Source organism: Suncus etruscus, chromosome 14 (genome assembly GCF_024139225.1).
Source record: "Suncus etruscus isolate mSunEtr1 chromosome 14, mSunEtr1.pri.cur, whole genome shotgun sequence".
NCBI classification, from domain to species: domain Eukaryota; kingdom Metazoa; phylum Chordata; class Mammalia; order Eulipotyphla; family Soricidae; genus Suncus; species Suncus etruscus.
Genome location: NC_064861.1, coordinates 59103665 through 59119784, shown reverse-complemented (window position 1 = coordinate 59119784; position 16120 = coordinate 59103665). Strand labels below are relative to the sequence as shown.

General features: G+C 34.6%; 1 non-coding gene across 1 annotated transcript; it reads left to right on the top strand.

Annotated features, from left to right (window-relative positions):
- Positions 1 to 13880: 13880 nt before the first annotated feature.
- Positions 13881 to 13987, top strand: LOC126028969 (U6 spliceosomal RNA). Its single transcript, XR_007502635.1, has one exon. It is a non-coding gene; the product is annotated as a U6 spliceosomal RNA (small nuclear RNA).
- Positions 13988 to 16120: the final 2133 nt, after the last annotated feature.

Below are 16120 nucleotides of genomic sequence, written 5' to 3'. Positions count from 1 at the left end.
CAAGATTGAGATATTGGTTCCATTTGGTAGTGGAGAATATTTAAATAGGATGTATGGCACACTTTTTTAATTTGCAGTGGCCCAGAGGCAAATGTACAATTTAAGGCTAATTTTTAAAGTGAAACATTGAATTAAAAGCTTCCTTGGGGGACTTTATATGGATGTCTTAGATTTTTTGTAATGATTCTTTTGCTTTTAAATAGTTTTAGATGAGGCAGTTTGTTGAATGGCAGTCTTTAGTCATTAAACAAGTTAAACATATATTTATTAACATAGATTTTATTAGCAACTTAAATAAAAGCCATGATTACATGAAGTTAATCATAGAAATTACTTTTACATAATTTATATACTTTAGTTTTATCTTTTATTTTTAGTACAGCCAGGAAAACATTCTTCAGTTTTTTTTGTTTTTGTTTTTTGTTTTTTTGTTTGTTTTGTTTTGTTTTGTTTTGTTTTGGTGTTTGAACCATACCTGGCAAAACTCAGGACTCAATCCAGATTTTTTGCTCAGGAACTACTTTTGGTGCAGCTTAGGGATTACATGTGGTAATAAAAAGTGAACCCAGTTGTGTTGTGTACACTGCAATTGCCCTCGGCACTGTACCATCTCTCCAGTCCAAATATCAGTATTTTCTTTTCTTTTTTATTGAAAACATAGTGACTTACAAGTCTTTCATAATTTTTTTCAGTAACATAGTGACAGTAAATTAAGGCTGTTCCTACCACCGGTGTTGAATTTCCTCCACCATAGTTCCCAGTATGAATCCTGTACCTTCCCCTTAGCCCCTTGGTCTACCATTGTAGCAGGTTCATTTTGTGTTTAGCTTCTTATAGTTTGGGTCTCTTGATTCTAGTGTCTTTGACATTGGTTTGGGTATTTAGGGCTGACCATTTTTTATTTCCACTTTATGTTGTTGAGATTGATTGGCCGCTGAGTTCCATTCACTTTTTTTTCTCAATTTGTAGGAAGACATATAAATGTGAGTCATAACCAGATGATTTATGTTATCATTCCTTAACAAAAGGTCAGTCCCCTATCTAGAAGTTAAAAGTATAAAGAAAATTGGGGCCGGTGAGGTGGCGCTAGAGGTAAGGTGTCTGCCTTGCTAGCGCTAGCCAAGGAAGGGCCATGGTTCAATCCCCCAGTATCCCATATGGTCCCCCCGAGCCAGGGGCAATTTCTGAGCACTTAGCCAGGAGTAACCCCTGAGCATCAAATGGGTGTGGCCCCAAAAACCAAAAAAAAAACGTTAAAAGTATAATGACAATTAAAATAAAAGAAAGAGAAATAAAAAAGAGGGCAGCTGTGGCAAGTGTGTTTGTTTGTTTGGCATAGGCATGATAAAGATCTGGGACATTAGAAAGAAAATTTCCTTGGCCAAAAGAGATACAGGGCGTCTTCACTCTTGAAGCATACTGTCATGAGACTAACCACAGGCTCTGGGAATGTTAGTTGTCAAACCCTAAGTTCTTTCTTTATGATCCCAGGAAAAGTTTTATTGTCAAAGTCAGTCTTCTGTAATTAGAGATCTTGTTTTTTTGCACAGATCTCATATCTCAGTATTTTCTAGTACATTACAAGCTCTATATACACTCCTATGCTATATTCTAAATATATTCTTTATATACCATTATGGCTCCTACTGACATTTCATTGCACAACTATTCACAATAGCCATCTGGAATTAGCCCAAGTGCCGGAGAAGAGGTGAGTGGATAAAAATGCTTGGGCCCGGAGAGATAGCACAGCGGCATTTGCCTTGCAAACAGCCGATCCAGGACCAAAGGTGGTTGGTTCGAATCCCGGTGTCCCATATGGTCCCCCGTGCCTGCCAGGAGCTATTTCTGAGCAGACAGCCAGGAGTAACCCCTGAGCACTGCCGGGTGTGGCCCAAAAACCAAAAAAAAAAAAAAAAAATGCTGTAGCACATATACACAATAAAATACTATGCAGCTGTTCAGAAAAATGAAGTCATGAAGTACATGAAATACAGGTATTTTATACATGGAAGAACATAGAGATTATTATACTAAATGAAATGAATCAGGAGAAAGGGATAGACAATAAACAATTACACTTATTTGTGGGATATATAAATAAAGATAGTATGGAAATAATATCTAGAGAAAATTTATATGAGGGTCAGGAAAACGAGTCCATGAAAGGAAGCATGCCACAATGAGTGGGAGAGTGCAGTTAGGGAAGAGAAGGGACCACTATAACAATAATAGTTGGAAATGATCAATCTGGAGGACTGGGTAATGAAAAGAGATAAAGTGATATGCATGGCACCCATGAAGCAACAATATTGTAAATTATAGTGTCTAAAAGGAACTAAAATGAGAGAGAGAAATAGAGAGAGTAAAAAATAAAATATCTGCCCCAGAAGCAGGCTTGGGGAAAGGTGGGAAGGAAACTGTGGACACTGGTGGTGGGAAAAGTGCACAGGTAAACTGTATTGTATGTTGTACCACTGAAACTCAACCATTAAGAACTTTGAAATTATGAAAAAAAACTAAACTGTATGGTGACAAAACATAACCATGGTGCTTAATAAAGTAATTGAAAAAGAAAAGTAGGTTTACTTAACTATGATTAAAAATCAGATTAGAGTTGTGAATTTCATGATGTGACAAAAACAAAGAGTGAATGTGTAGGGTTAATGGCAGCCCTATGGCATTCAGGTTGAACTGAACCCACTTCCCATCCCTGTTCCCAGATGGAGAGGTAAAGCTTCAACAGAAACAAAAGCCATGACAAGAATATAAAGGAATATCACTAAAAGTTCCAAATTCTTCTTTTTGACAACAGCTCCCTAACCACAAACTTACCTACTCAGAAAGCACCAAGTGGAAGCAGCTAGAGGGAAAAAAAACAACTGTAAAAATATGTTTGTGTATGTGGAGGGTTGGCTGAAGTTGATGGTACAGCATATAGGACACTTTCCTTGCATGTTCAATCCCCGGTACCCTATATAGTTTTCAGAACCCTGCCAGAAAAGCTACCTGTTTTTAGATCCAGGAGTAAGCACTGACCACTCAAACACTGAACACATTGAATTTATTTTGCAAAGTCAATATACATATATTCCCTATCCGTATATTTTTCCACATCTCAATTTGGGTTATATAGACACTTATCTCTGTCCTCACTGGAGAAGACATCAAAAGATGCCCTACTTTTCTATCTCCTCTCCAAATAACAATATTTTAATATTGTATTCATCTCTTCCTGTAATTTTTTCTGCAAGGGTTTAGAACATTCCTGAAGACCTGGATGGAATTTAGAGCTGGTTTTCTATTCTTTGCATGAGATATGTGAGGCTGGGCAGATGCTAGAGTTTATTTTGTGCATGTGCTCATTGACTTTATATATTTGATCCCCCACTGTCAAACTGCTCCCTAGGAAGACCCAAAATGTTGCAGCATGAAGGCAGTAGCAGCCTCTCTCTCTCTCTCTCTCTCTCTCTCTCTCTCTCTCTCTCTCTCTCCCTTATTTTTTCCTTTAACTCTCTTTTCCTTCTCCCTTGCACCCCATTTCTTTCAATGTCATCATTTGGCAAACCATGGCGAACCATGGTGAACCATTCAAGACATCACATCTTCCACAACATCTACATTTGCAAAATGATGTGGGCCACTCTTGTGTTACCACAACAACTTGGATTGACTCTTGACAGGTATCCTGTATACTATACTATGACTAATTTTCTTATTCCTCTTCGAATATCTATTGTTAGAAATCTAGAAACAATATTTATTCCACATATTAATTCTATATAAGATAGAAGATATAAAACAATTGCTGACTTGAAGCTGATGCTAAATTAATAATTACCTAAGTAGAAACAGCAGTAATTCAACTGACATAAATGATAAACAAACAAAACAAAATTTGCAAGAAAAATAAAGTGCTCCCTTCTTATATTGCATTTGGGGAATTCAAATACAAGGAAAAATAGCAACTGCTTTCATAATGGATAAAATGTTAAGCTCATAAAGTATTTTTGGGAACAGAGGAGATCAAGAATGGAGGAGAAAAAAGCAATAGCGAATATTTTGGTGGTTTGTGGGACAATTATTCAATTTGAAATTGTACTACCTTCATATAGAGAATTTTTTAAACATTTCTTAATCTGAACTTAATTTTCGGAAAACCTCGGAACAATGTGTTCTAAAAAGTTTCTTTTGGGGGGGGGAGATGGAATGGATAAATGACAAAAAAGAGGATAATAGGAACAATGATAGAGTGAGGCAGATAATTGTTCTTTTAGTGGTAAATTTAATACACCAGCGATTTTAACCTAAAAATTAGGCAGTGTTATCACGTTATGGTTATACATTAAAAAGTCAGGAATGAAGAATACTGTAATTAGGTAGAACAAAACAGAAACATCTTTGATACATTATATAAGGGAAATTGTTTGAGGTAGATAATTTGAGATAGGTAGAAATTTACAAATACCAAACAATAATCATTTAAGCTGCCATATTAAACTCAAATTGGCAAAATATATATATGCAAATGGATTTGCATATAAAATATTTCTGTGAATGTAATATATTTCATAAAATGTAGAAGTTGTCCAGCTGTTATTTATTCAGTTTGGTCTTTCTATCCCATTCTATCTTTTACCACTCAGGAATTTAAATTACATCATAAATTAAAACTTTCGGTATTTTCTCACAGGTCTTTAAGCACTGATCATCCATTTAATTCTTTAATTCTGCTCTTTAAGTAATTTCTATTGATCTGTTTTCAAGTTCAGTCTTTCCCCTATCAAGTTCCATTAACTTTAAATACATTAGATGAATTTAATTTTAGTTGCAAATTTGCAGTTTGAGAATATTTGTTTTTTTCTTGACAGTTATCATTTCTCTGCAAAGATGTCTAGTCTTTAAACTCACTCTATAGTTTCATGTATGTTCTTAGGTTTAGTTGAAACTTGCACATAACAAGTATATATATACATATACATATATACATATATATATATATTTGCTGATTCGAACACATCTGGATCATCTCAGTTTCTGTATGTTTTCATTGATTGTTTTCCAAAGAAGTCTCCCTACCCCCACAAACCCACAATGTGTGTGTGTGTGTGTGTGTGTGTGTGTGTGTGTGTGTGTGTGTGTGTATGACTACATCTTGGACACTGGGATGATTTAATGTAGAAAACTTTAAATACTTGAGTGTTTTAAGTAGACAATGTGGATCATCTCAGATTGACATATTTATTTTTTCCTGGGCACAAGGTCATCTAAGTTCAGTTAGTTTATAATTACTGTAGGGGTCAATTCAGTTAACCAAGCCAATGTTTAACTCCCTAACAAGTTGTAAACTATTGATATTAAAAGCCTTAGAAATACAAAACGTATTCAATATCATTTCTCTTTTTAGAAGTTTTTTTTTGTTTTTTTTTTTTTTGGTTTTTGGGTCACACCCGGCGGTGCTCAGGGGTTACTCCTGGCTGTCTGCTCAGAAATAGCTCCTGACAGGCACGGGGGACCATATGGGATACCAGGATTCGAACCAACCACCTTTGGTCCTGGATCGGCTGCTTGCAAGGCAAATGCCTCTGTGCTATCTCTCCGGGCCCTCTTTTTAGAAGTCTTAACTCTATATTATTGCCCTGATTTTCTTTATACATTCTTCATTGAGCTGACTTTTTCTTTTTGTGTCATAATTTTTCAGGGAAAGTTAGATCCATTTAGATATACTAAGAGTATAAACATCAAAGATATTTCATTTGAACTCTTTGGGAGACTGTGCTGGAATTGTCTATGAACACCAATCTTAATTTTCATAGTTATAAAATAAGTATTACTGTATATATATTGCATATTTAGTAAGAAAAAAAGAGGAGGAAGGAAAGGAGGGAGGAAGGAAGGGAGGGGGGAAGAGAGGGAGGAAGGAAGGAAGGAAGAAAGAGAGAAAGGAAGGAAGAGAGGAAGGGAGGGAGGGAGAGAAGGAGGAAGGAAGGAAGGAAGGAAAGAAGGAAGGAAGGAAGGGAGGAAGGAAGGGAGGGAGGGAGGAAGAAAGGGAGGGAAAAAGGGAGGGTGGGAGAAAGAGAGGAAGGAGTAAGGAAGGAAGAGAGGAAGGGAGGAAGGAAGGAAGAGAGGAAGAAAAGAGGGAGGAATGAGAAGAGGAAGGAAAGGGAGGAGGAGGGAGGGAAGGAGGAAGGTGGAAGAGAGGAGGGGAAAAGGGAGGGAATAAAGGAGGAAAGGAGGGAAGCAGGGAGGAAAATAAATAAAAACAGGAAGAGAGGGAGAAGAGAGGAAATGAGGGAGGGATGAAGGGGATGGAAGAAATAAAGGTGTTAAAAAGAACAAATGTAAGGAAAAAACAGAAAGAATGAAAGAAGGAAGAGAAAAAAAGAATTAAAGAAGGAAAAAAGAAAGAACGAATGAAAGAGGAAGGAAGGAAGGAAGGAAGGAAGGAAGGAAGGAAGGAAGGAAGGAAGGAAGGAAGGAAGGAAGGAAGGAAGGAAGGAAGGAAGGAAGGAAAAGGGAAAAAGGAAGCATAAAACTTCATAGAGCATAAGATGCAAAATGAGGATTCAAAGTCAGATCCAGTTGACTGTTTGTCCTGCCACATGAGCTGTTTTTTTGTTACATAACCTGCGATTGTATTGTTTTATGCTTATTATTCTGCATTAAAAGAATAAACTAAGCTTTATAAAAAAAGATGCTTTGTGTGGATATTGGAGTAAATTACCATGAAATACCAAGAAGAAAAGTAAAAGAAAGCTCCCTAATTTAATCCTGTGATTTTTTAAAAATTATTTTATTATATTGTGTTGATGTTTTCCCCATCTTATTATTATCTTTACTTAATAAGGCAGTTGAACAAATTCATTTTTCCATTCAACTGTTTCACCGCTACTTATCCAGATCTAATTGCTAGGTGTATTAAGTGCCTGCATTTATTTATTCTCATTCATTCTGGATATCAGATGTCAAACCTTGCAAAATACACTGTTTGTGAGGTATCCTTTGCTATGCCATTCATTTGTGTTTTTCTACTAACAAAGAATTTAGATGCATTTCTATTAGAACCCTTTAGCTGAGAATGACAGAAGTCAGATTCGTGCCCTACATGTAACCGTTGTTTATAATAATTTCTGTACTAGTTTCTTTACTGTACTTTCCCATGTTCTTTGTTATGAGAAAGATTCACTGCACTGCCCACAGGGATGAAAATGTGACTTCAAATAGACCAATTGAATCCACTCAGGAATTCAAAACTGGAACTCACAGAGATGAGTGCTGGTGTTGTAGAGCATAGATGAGGAAGTACATGCTGAACTGGGAATTTCTGGCACTGTCCTGTGACTTTTCTTCAATAATTGTACTTTGTTATCCATACTTATGATTTCATATTTAAAATATTTACATTGAATATTATTTAAAAAAACTCATTTGCTTTATTAGCAGTATCCCTCAAGAGCTTTATGTAAATTTGACATCACACACATGTTCAAATGGAAGGTCACTGTAAGTTAGTAAAATACACTGTAATGGAAGTTTGATATTATTTTTAAAAACTGTCTCAGCTGCCTGCCTCAAACATAAATGCTGAAGAAAATACTAGGATGAACAATTGTTATTTGTTGCTATGTTTAGCTAATAAAGATGCCAGTGTCTAGTTAAATTTGAATTATAGATATTTGGTAAATCATATTTTAGTATATTACTTGCAAATACAAAATATTTATGGTAGAAATTTGTTTTGGTTTTTGAGCCACACCCATCAACACTCAGAGGTGTCTTCTGGCTCTGCTTTCAAAAGTTACTTCTGATGATTCTCCAGGGACCATCTGGGATGATTTCAGAGATTGACTCAGGTTAGCCAAAAGTCTAGGTAAGTGCTATACCTATACTATCTTTCCAGCCCCTGGAAATATTCATTTGTTATCTGAAGTTCAAATTTCAATAGGTTTCCTGAGTTTCATTGGCCAGGATAGCCTCATTAGACTTTTAAAACAATGTCAAAATTACTCAGGCAATACACAGTGATCAAATGATATCCTTTTAATAGTATTGCTTTTTCATGAATGGGTCATTGATATATAGAGCTATATCCCTGAGAATTTCATGACAATTGATGAAAGAAAATTAAATACCCAATTGATGTCATTAACCATTTTTCCCTATTTTCCTCCTTAAAAATTGGGAGTAGGGGCCAGAGTGGTGGCACAAGCAATAAGGCATCTGCCTTACTGGCTCTAGCCTAGGACAAACTGTGGTCCAATCCCCCTAAGTCATATATGGTACCTCAAGCCAGGAGCGATTTCTGAGGACATAGCCAGGAGTAAACCCTGAGGTCACTGGGTGTGGCCCAAAAATCTAAAAAAAAAAAAAATTGGGAGTAAAATTTTATATTTCTGTGTAGTAAAATATAACAAATAGCCCTTCATATAGCTGTCTGCATCTTTAATTATAACTATGCTATGAAAATATTATTTCTGGTAAATATTTTTATGGATATAAAGGAAAAAATTTCTGGAAAAACTCTTAACATTATTTTTCTATCCTTTTCATCATGCCACAGTGGAATCATTCACATAAACATATAAGCACAAACACAACAATAAGGGATGGTTGGCTAATAAGGATGGATTAATAGAAGACTCAGTTAATAGTCAGGTAATCACAATTGATAACGAAGTGGTCAAATTACAATGGAAGGGGAAGAATGGCATAATAATATGGAAAATGAATACTGGGGTCTCAGAAGTATGGTGGAGTCTATGAGATGGTAGAGAAAGTAAGGTGCTTGCTTTGTACACTGCAGATTTGGATTCAATCCTGGAGCCAAAAATTTTCCCCTAAATTATTCCAGGAATTATATATGAACCAGGTACAGGTCTGAGCAACTCAGATGTTGTCCCCCCAACCAGTTTATTGTAATGGGATATTATATTGGAATCAGCTATTACTTAACAAATTATACTTAGTCAGGCATTTGAACACAGCATGGAAGAGTATTAGCAGTTCATGTCAACAAAATAGGCAGTACAATACTCGTTAATTATTTTTCATGGACATACAGTGCATAATGCTATATGCTAAAGATCTGTGAGTGAGCTCAAGACACAAGGGACTGAGGCTATTTGTCTCAAGTAATAAATAGCTCTAATAATTATTGACAATATTTTTCTTGGTCACACTCTTTTTTTCTCTAACATTATGTGAAGAAAGATTGTAAGTGGGGTGCATCCAGTTGTCTCAGGAAAAGGATGCTTCTATCCTCTCTGAGGGAGGGAGTTCAATGAAGCTTCCTATTTCCAATGAAGTTATCTGTATCATTCTTGCCAGAAGAAATAGCAACATACAGGCTATAGATCACTGCTGCAAATTTTCTTCAAGCACAAAAGAACAAAGGGGGTGAATGAGCATTCTTCTGTACTAAATTCAACATTATGGTTCCTGAAAACTGACCATAAGTAAGACACATGGAAAGTACTTAAGCCTGTAAAACTGAGGAAGAATTTGCTGAGCAATGGTTGTAGATACTGATTATGCAACTGGCATTTGCCTGAGAAATTGGATAAAAAAAAGAGCTACAGAAATAGAATATGAAGTTCATAATGAAGAGGTATTGAAGCAACTGCAAGCATTAGAATACAAGTTCTAGGAAATGGAAAAGATCAAGGGAAGCATACCCTATCAAAAATCAGAAATAGCTGAAACAATGGTTTTTGTGGTTTTGTTTATTTTTGAAAATAAGAATAGTGAAATCAAATTTTAGTCCTTGCCTTTAAAACAAAGTTGTAATGAAATAAATGAGACATTTTCCCAGATGGAGCTGTTTTTTAGAAAGGGATTTCAAGAATTTATCAACAAAGTTGTTTGCCAGAGAGCAAAGGCTGTTCTCACTTGGTCTTCACTGGCTTTGCTGATAGAATGAAGACAGACCTAGAATTACCATGAGGGCTAGATACTATTATAAATAAAAAGCAGGTAATATGAAAACAGCTCCAGAAATATTTTGCTTAAGCATTTAAAAAATCTGTTGTCCTTAATGGGCACATTAATGTATCCATTCTACAAATTGTTACCTACTCATCTCTATTAAGGCTTTTAAATGCACCTCACTGTACCATGGGATGACTTAATAACTGAGATTATTGAAGAGATGTTCTTGAAGACTTTTCCGATTTAGATTGGTTAGACAATGACCTTGTAGGACTGACAAGAGAACTAGGAACTTATGTTCTTTGGGGTCACATTAAATTTTCATTGGGAAATGAATGCACTTAGTATGATCTGAAACTACTCATCAATTTAATACCTTAGAATATAAGCACATTTCAGACTTAGAAGCTTGCACACTTAATTTCCTTGAAACAAAAAAAATTGTGCTCTTGCTGCTTAATTTGAACCAGAATTTAAAAAAAAAAAACTGTTCAATTCTAATCCTGCCTTTTATTTAAAATTCTGTTTACCAGATGGATGACCAACCGGTCATCCACTTGCAAAAAAGCTAACTCAGACTTCCATCTAATACATGCACAAAAGTCAAACCCAGATGGATTAAAGACCTTGACATCAGACCAGAAAGCATAAGATATATAGAACAACATGTAGGTAAAACACTCCACGACATTGAGACTAAAGGTAACTTTAAGGAGGAAATAGCACTCTCCAAACAAGTGGAAGCAAAGATAAACAGATGGGACTATATTAAGCTGAGAAGCTTCTGTACATCAAAGTAAATAGTCCCTATAATACAAAATCCACTAATAGAATGGGAGAAACTATTCACCCAATACCCATCAGATAAGGGGCTAGTATCCAAAACATACAAGGTGCTGACAGAACTTAATAAGAAAAAAAATCCAACCCCATCAAAAAATGGGGGAGAAGAAATGATCAGACTCTTTCTCAAAGAAGAAGTACAAGTGGCCAAAAGGCACATGAAAAAATGCCTCACATCACTAATCACCAGGGAGAAGCAAATCAAAACAACAATGAGGTACTATCTCAGGCCACTTAGACTGTGGCACACATCACAAAGATCAAGAACAATAAGTGCTGGTGGGAATGTGGGGAGAAAGGAATTCTCATTCTTTGCTGGTAGGAATGCTGTCTAGTCCAGCCTTTATAGAAAACAATTTGGAGATTCCTCAAAAAACTGGAAATTGAGCTCCCATATGATTCAGCTATACCACTTCTAAGAATATACCCTAGGAACACAAAAACACAAAACAAAAATCCCTCCTCATGCCTATATTCATAGAAGCGCTATTTACAATAGTCAGACTCTGGAAACAACTGAGATGCCCTTCAACAGATGAATGGCTAAAGAAACTGTGGTACATATACACAATGGAATATTATTTAGCCATCAGGAGATATGATGCCATGAAATTTTCCTATACATGGATGAACATGGAAATGGCTGTGCTGAGTGAAATAAGCCAGAGGAAAAGAGAGAGACACAGAATGATCTCACTTATCTATGAGTTTTAAGAAAAATAAAAAAATATTATTGCTATTATCCCCAGAGATGAGGGCCAGAAGGACTGGCTCTTGATATGAAGCTTATTACAAAGAGTGGTGAGTGCAGTTAGGAAAATAACTACTAACAACTAACAGGACAATGTTAATGAATAGGAGAAGTAGAATGCCTGTGTCAAATACCAGCAGGGAATGGGGGAGAAGGGAGTTAAGGGGCAATGGTGGTGCGAATGTTGCAATGTTGAAGGGGGGTGTTCTTTTTATGACTGAAACCAAACTACAATCCTGTTTGTAATCATTGTATTTAAAAAAAATAAAGAAAAGTAAAGAAAAATCTGTTTGTTTTAAAATCTAACTGACTTTGGATTTTGACATAATAAATTACAGATGTGCAGCATTAAAAAAAATCAACTTTTGTGGATGTTGCATTTTTTTGGTTACCAAAAGTCTAGTTTCCTTTTTGTGTCATAGAATTGAAATCTTGGGGTCAGTGAGGTGTCACTAGAGGTAAGTTGTCTGCCTTGCAAGGGCTAGCCAAGGAAGGACCCCGATTTGATCCCTCGGCATCCCATATGGTCCCCCCCAAGCCAGGGGCTATTTTTGAGCGCTTAGCCAAGAGTAATCCTTAGCATAAAACGGGTGTGCCCCCAAAAAACAAACAAACAAACAAACAAACCCCCCCAAAAAAGAATTAAAATCCTTAAACTGGATTTATATTCCCTTCCCTTATCCTTTGAAAATCATAATTTTAGTTTTATAGTCCAAAAGTTTTTTTCTGTTTAGTTTCTTCGATTATTTTGTGCTTTTATTTACCACATATAAGTGAAATAAAATAGTGCTTGTATTTCTTTATTAGATTTATTTCTTTTAGCCTGACCTCTAACTCAATGACTTCTAAGTTCATATCTGTCCTTTCAGTGTATAAATAGAAGATTTAAAACTATTTTGTAACAGTAGTATTCTGGTTTATGCATGAATGAGTATATGTGTGTTTGTATGTGCTTCACATCTTTATTGTCTACTTATCCACCAATGGACAGATTATTATTATATTTTAGTTATTAAAAAAATATTTTTCTCTAGTGACTCTTGGTTTCTTCTTTGTTAATGCTTTTCATCTCTGCTCCAGATTTTGTTTCCTAAAAATCATAAAATTTATATGTAATTTTTCATATCATTGATGTCTGTGTGTGTATATGCTGGTAACAGCTAGTCATTATATTCCCATCCAAGATATGATCTCTTCTTCCTCTTTGAGGCAATTTTATTTCCCCAAATTAATCCATTTTATATCACATGATTAATACCAAATTATAGTTACTGTAGTTATTTTAATGTTGCTTTAACTCTATTATTAATTTTTTGTAATTAATTGTTTAATTTAAATCTAGTTCTCACATACAGATGTAACATACTAATTTTTTACATTAATTAAATGTTTTTTTTATTATTATTTAGCTGCTCTTTCATCATTCTTACAAATTATTTATAGAAGTAAACTCAGTTTTTGTCTGCAAGAAACTTTTTCCATCATGTTCAAATGATAACTTTGTAAACTGGACACTTTTGCCAAGTTCGTCCCATCTTTCAATATTCTGAATATTCATTCCTCTTATCCTCAATTTCTTTTGAGTTGAGAATTTGATGATACATTGTCAACTCCTTTGCATTTTACATTGTTCCTTTTATAACAACTTATAATATATTTTATATTGATTTTTTATACTTTTACTATCATGCAACTTGATGGCTTCACTTTTATGTATCCTGTATATTGGTGGTAGTTAGGGAGTTTTCTGGTCTTGTACAGTTAGCCTATTGTCCAAATCTAAAAAATTCCTGAATGTCTCTTTAAATAAGCTCTGTATGGCAGAGAAATTAAGTTCTTTGTCTTACATATGGCCAACCCTGGTTCAATCCAGCTATTACATATGTTCCCTTTAATATATTAGGAGGAATCACTGAGCACAGAGACCAAATTAAAACTTGGACCATAGGGTATAGCCCCCCAACTATATAAGATAAGATAACTAAGTTCTAAGCTCTCTGCTCCCTTCTCAGATCTTTAGGGATGAACATTACCCTTATGTTTTTTTTTTCCTAAGGAATCTGAATTCTCGTAGAAATCTTCACTTTTTTCTAAATATTATTTCTCTCCTCATTTGCTTGAGTAGGTTTTTAGATTTTTATTGTGAATGCCCCTGGTTCTTTCTTCCACAAGCTCTACCCTACTTTCAATGTTTTCTATAGTTATTTTTGAATTATTTCTTAAATTTTTTATGTTTATGTGATTTGCATTTTTATTTTATAGACTCATTGTCTTTGGTGATGTAATCTTGCACCATAATAATAGTACTAGTTGTTATGGTTCTATGCATATTTTATTTATCTAAAGTATTTCTGACTTTGTGCTCGCTTCGGCAGCACATATACTAAAATTGGAACGATACAGAGAAGATTAGCATGGCCCCTGCTCAAGGATGACACGCAAATTCGTGAAGCGTTCCATATTTTTAACAAACAAAATAAAAAACAAAACAAAAAAAAGTATTTCTGACTTTGTATGCATTTATTAGATACTATAACATCACAAATGTTAGGCAGTATTCTTGCAGGATTGAAGTTTATGCTTAAAAAATTAAATATTAATTTATATTTTTCTTTTCTTTTGAAGGCCAATTGGTAGAAGAAGGTGAGGACAGAAAGGAAGGCAGGTTCCTACAATTGCAGACCTCTCTGAGTAGGGAAATCTAGATCCAAATGTCCAGTCAATTATGTTGTTCATTTTTTTCTGTGACTCTAAGCCAAGTCTCATTCTCACCCTGTCAGTCTATGTGTTGGATTGGACCTTCCATTGCTTCTTCTTGGGTCACACCTGGCGGCGCTTAGGGGTTACTCCTGGCTGTGAGGTCTATTATTGCATAAAAATAAATACTTTACATTTAGTTTAACAATTGTCTTATGTAGAATTTTAGTTCTGAAGTAGAATTCATAGTATTTGATATTTAATCTTTCTCTCGAGGCATACAATATCATACATGGAAGAGGAATTTGTGATTTAAATTAATTGAGCAACTATACAAAGCTACATAGTTAAATACTGTTGGGTATAGTGTTGATGTCAGAGATCAAACCAATAATCTTTCTAGCATATTTTTCTTCATGTTTTTTTCTTATTCTTTTGACAAAAAAGCATGTGCCTTTGCTGATTACATCAAGGATGTCCTCAATCAAATAGCATATAAAGTACCCTTCCAAACATAATTCAAAAAAAATTAGTTTAAAAATTAAAGACAAATAATAATCATGTTGTAAAATGCTTTATGTCAAAGTAAAGATAAGATATAATTGTGAAAGTTTCTACACTAATATTAATCGTATTAATGTTTTCAATTAAAAGGAGATTTGAATAAAAATAGTCTATTGTCTCAATGGAACTGAAATGAGTGAAGCAAGTGAAGAAGTGAAAACTTGCATATTTTTATGAAACCTATTAGTTGTTTTGGGTGTGGTAAAACTATACTGATGCTAGGAATCTTAAACATAGTTGACAAAAGCCAAAATCATGACTGAAGTAACAACAAACTGAGAAAAACACACAGAATATTAGACAAATATTCAAAATAAAATTTTCACATATTAATGATGCAGAAGATAAGGTAACAGTTAATTATTTTTCTTTCTCCCCTTCCAGTCCTCCTTGCAGTTACAATTTTTAGGTATTTCTATGGCCTTTGATATTTTAAGAGAAGGAACATTGGGTATTTGTCATTTAGCATTTGACTTTCAGAGATGCTTTCATTTTGAGGAACAAAGTGTTTCTTCAACTCAATAAATTGTTCTTGTCTATTATCATGTATTTATACACCTTCACATTATATTAATAGTTCTATTATCATTTTGCATTGGGGTGTCTACAGACAGGCATTAAAAAATTAAAGTCTATCTTCATTGTCTTTTAACCTTGATTTTACATAGAACTTGTCATACTTTGATTCAATGCCTCTACAAAAAAGGCTGCTTCCTTTTACAAGGGAATAAAAAACATTTAATTAAATGGTTTTTCTTGTAATCCTTTTTTTCTGCATTGTGACATGTATTGCTTTATGACTGTCCTGGATTACTGAATTACTCTTAACTAATTTAGTGAGTTGAAATATATGTGTATGTATATATAATACATATTCAGGTGGAAGTCCAAATTCTGTTGTAGTATGAGTGAATAGAATATTTAGCCCGGCAGTCTTTTAGTTAAGATTAATACTGTTCTTTTCCTTATGTCCCTCCACCACATTCAAAACCTTAACCACCAGAACCTTCAGTATTTTGTACAAGTGATCAGTATTCTCTCCTGGAACAAGGATGATACTGAACACAATCATTTTTTACTTCTGAGGGGAATAGAGTTATTTTCAGATATGCACTAAATTTTCCCTTCAAGTATTTTACCCACTTAACCCAAACCATAGTCTCATAATAAAACTTGCTTTAATTTTTAGGTAAAGATAGTTATCTAAATATTGACTAGCAGAGGAATGCTCTATACAGATTTAGTATGTTGGGAGGTAACATTTTCCTTCACACTGTTTATATATTATTATTTACTGTGTATACACAGTTTGAAGAACATGATTTACAGCTGTGACTT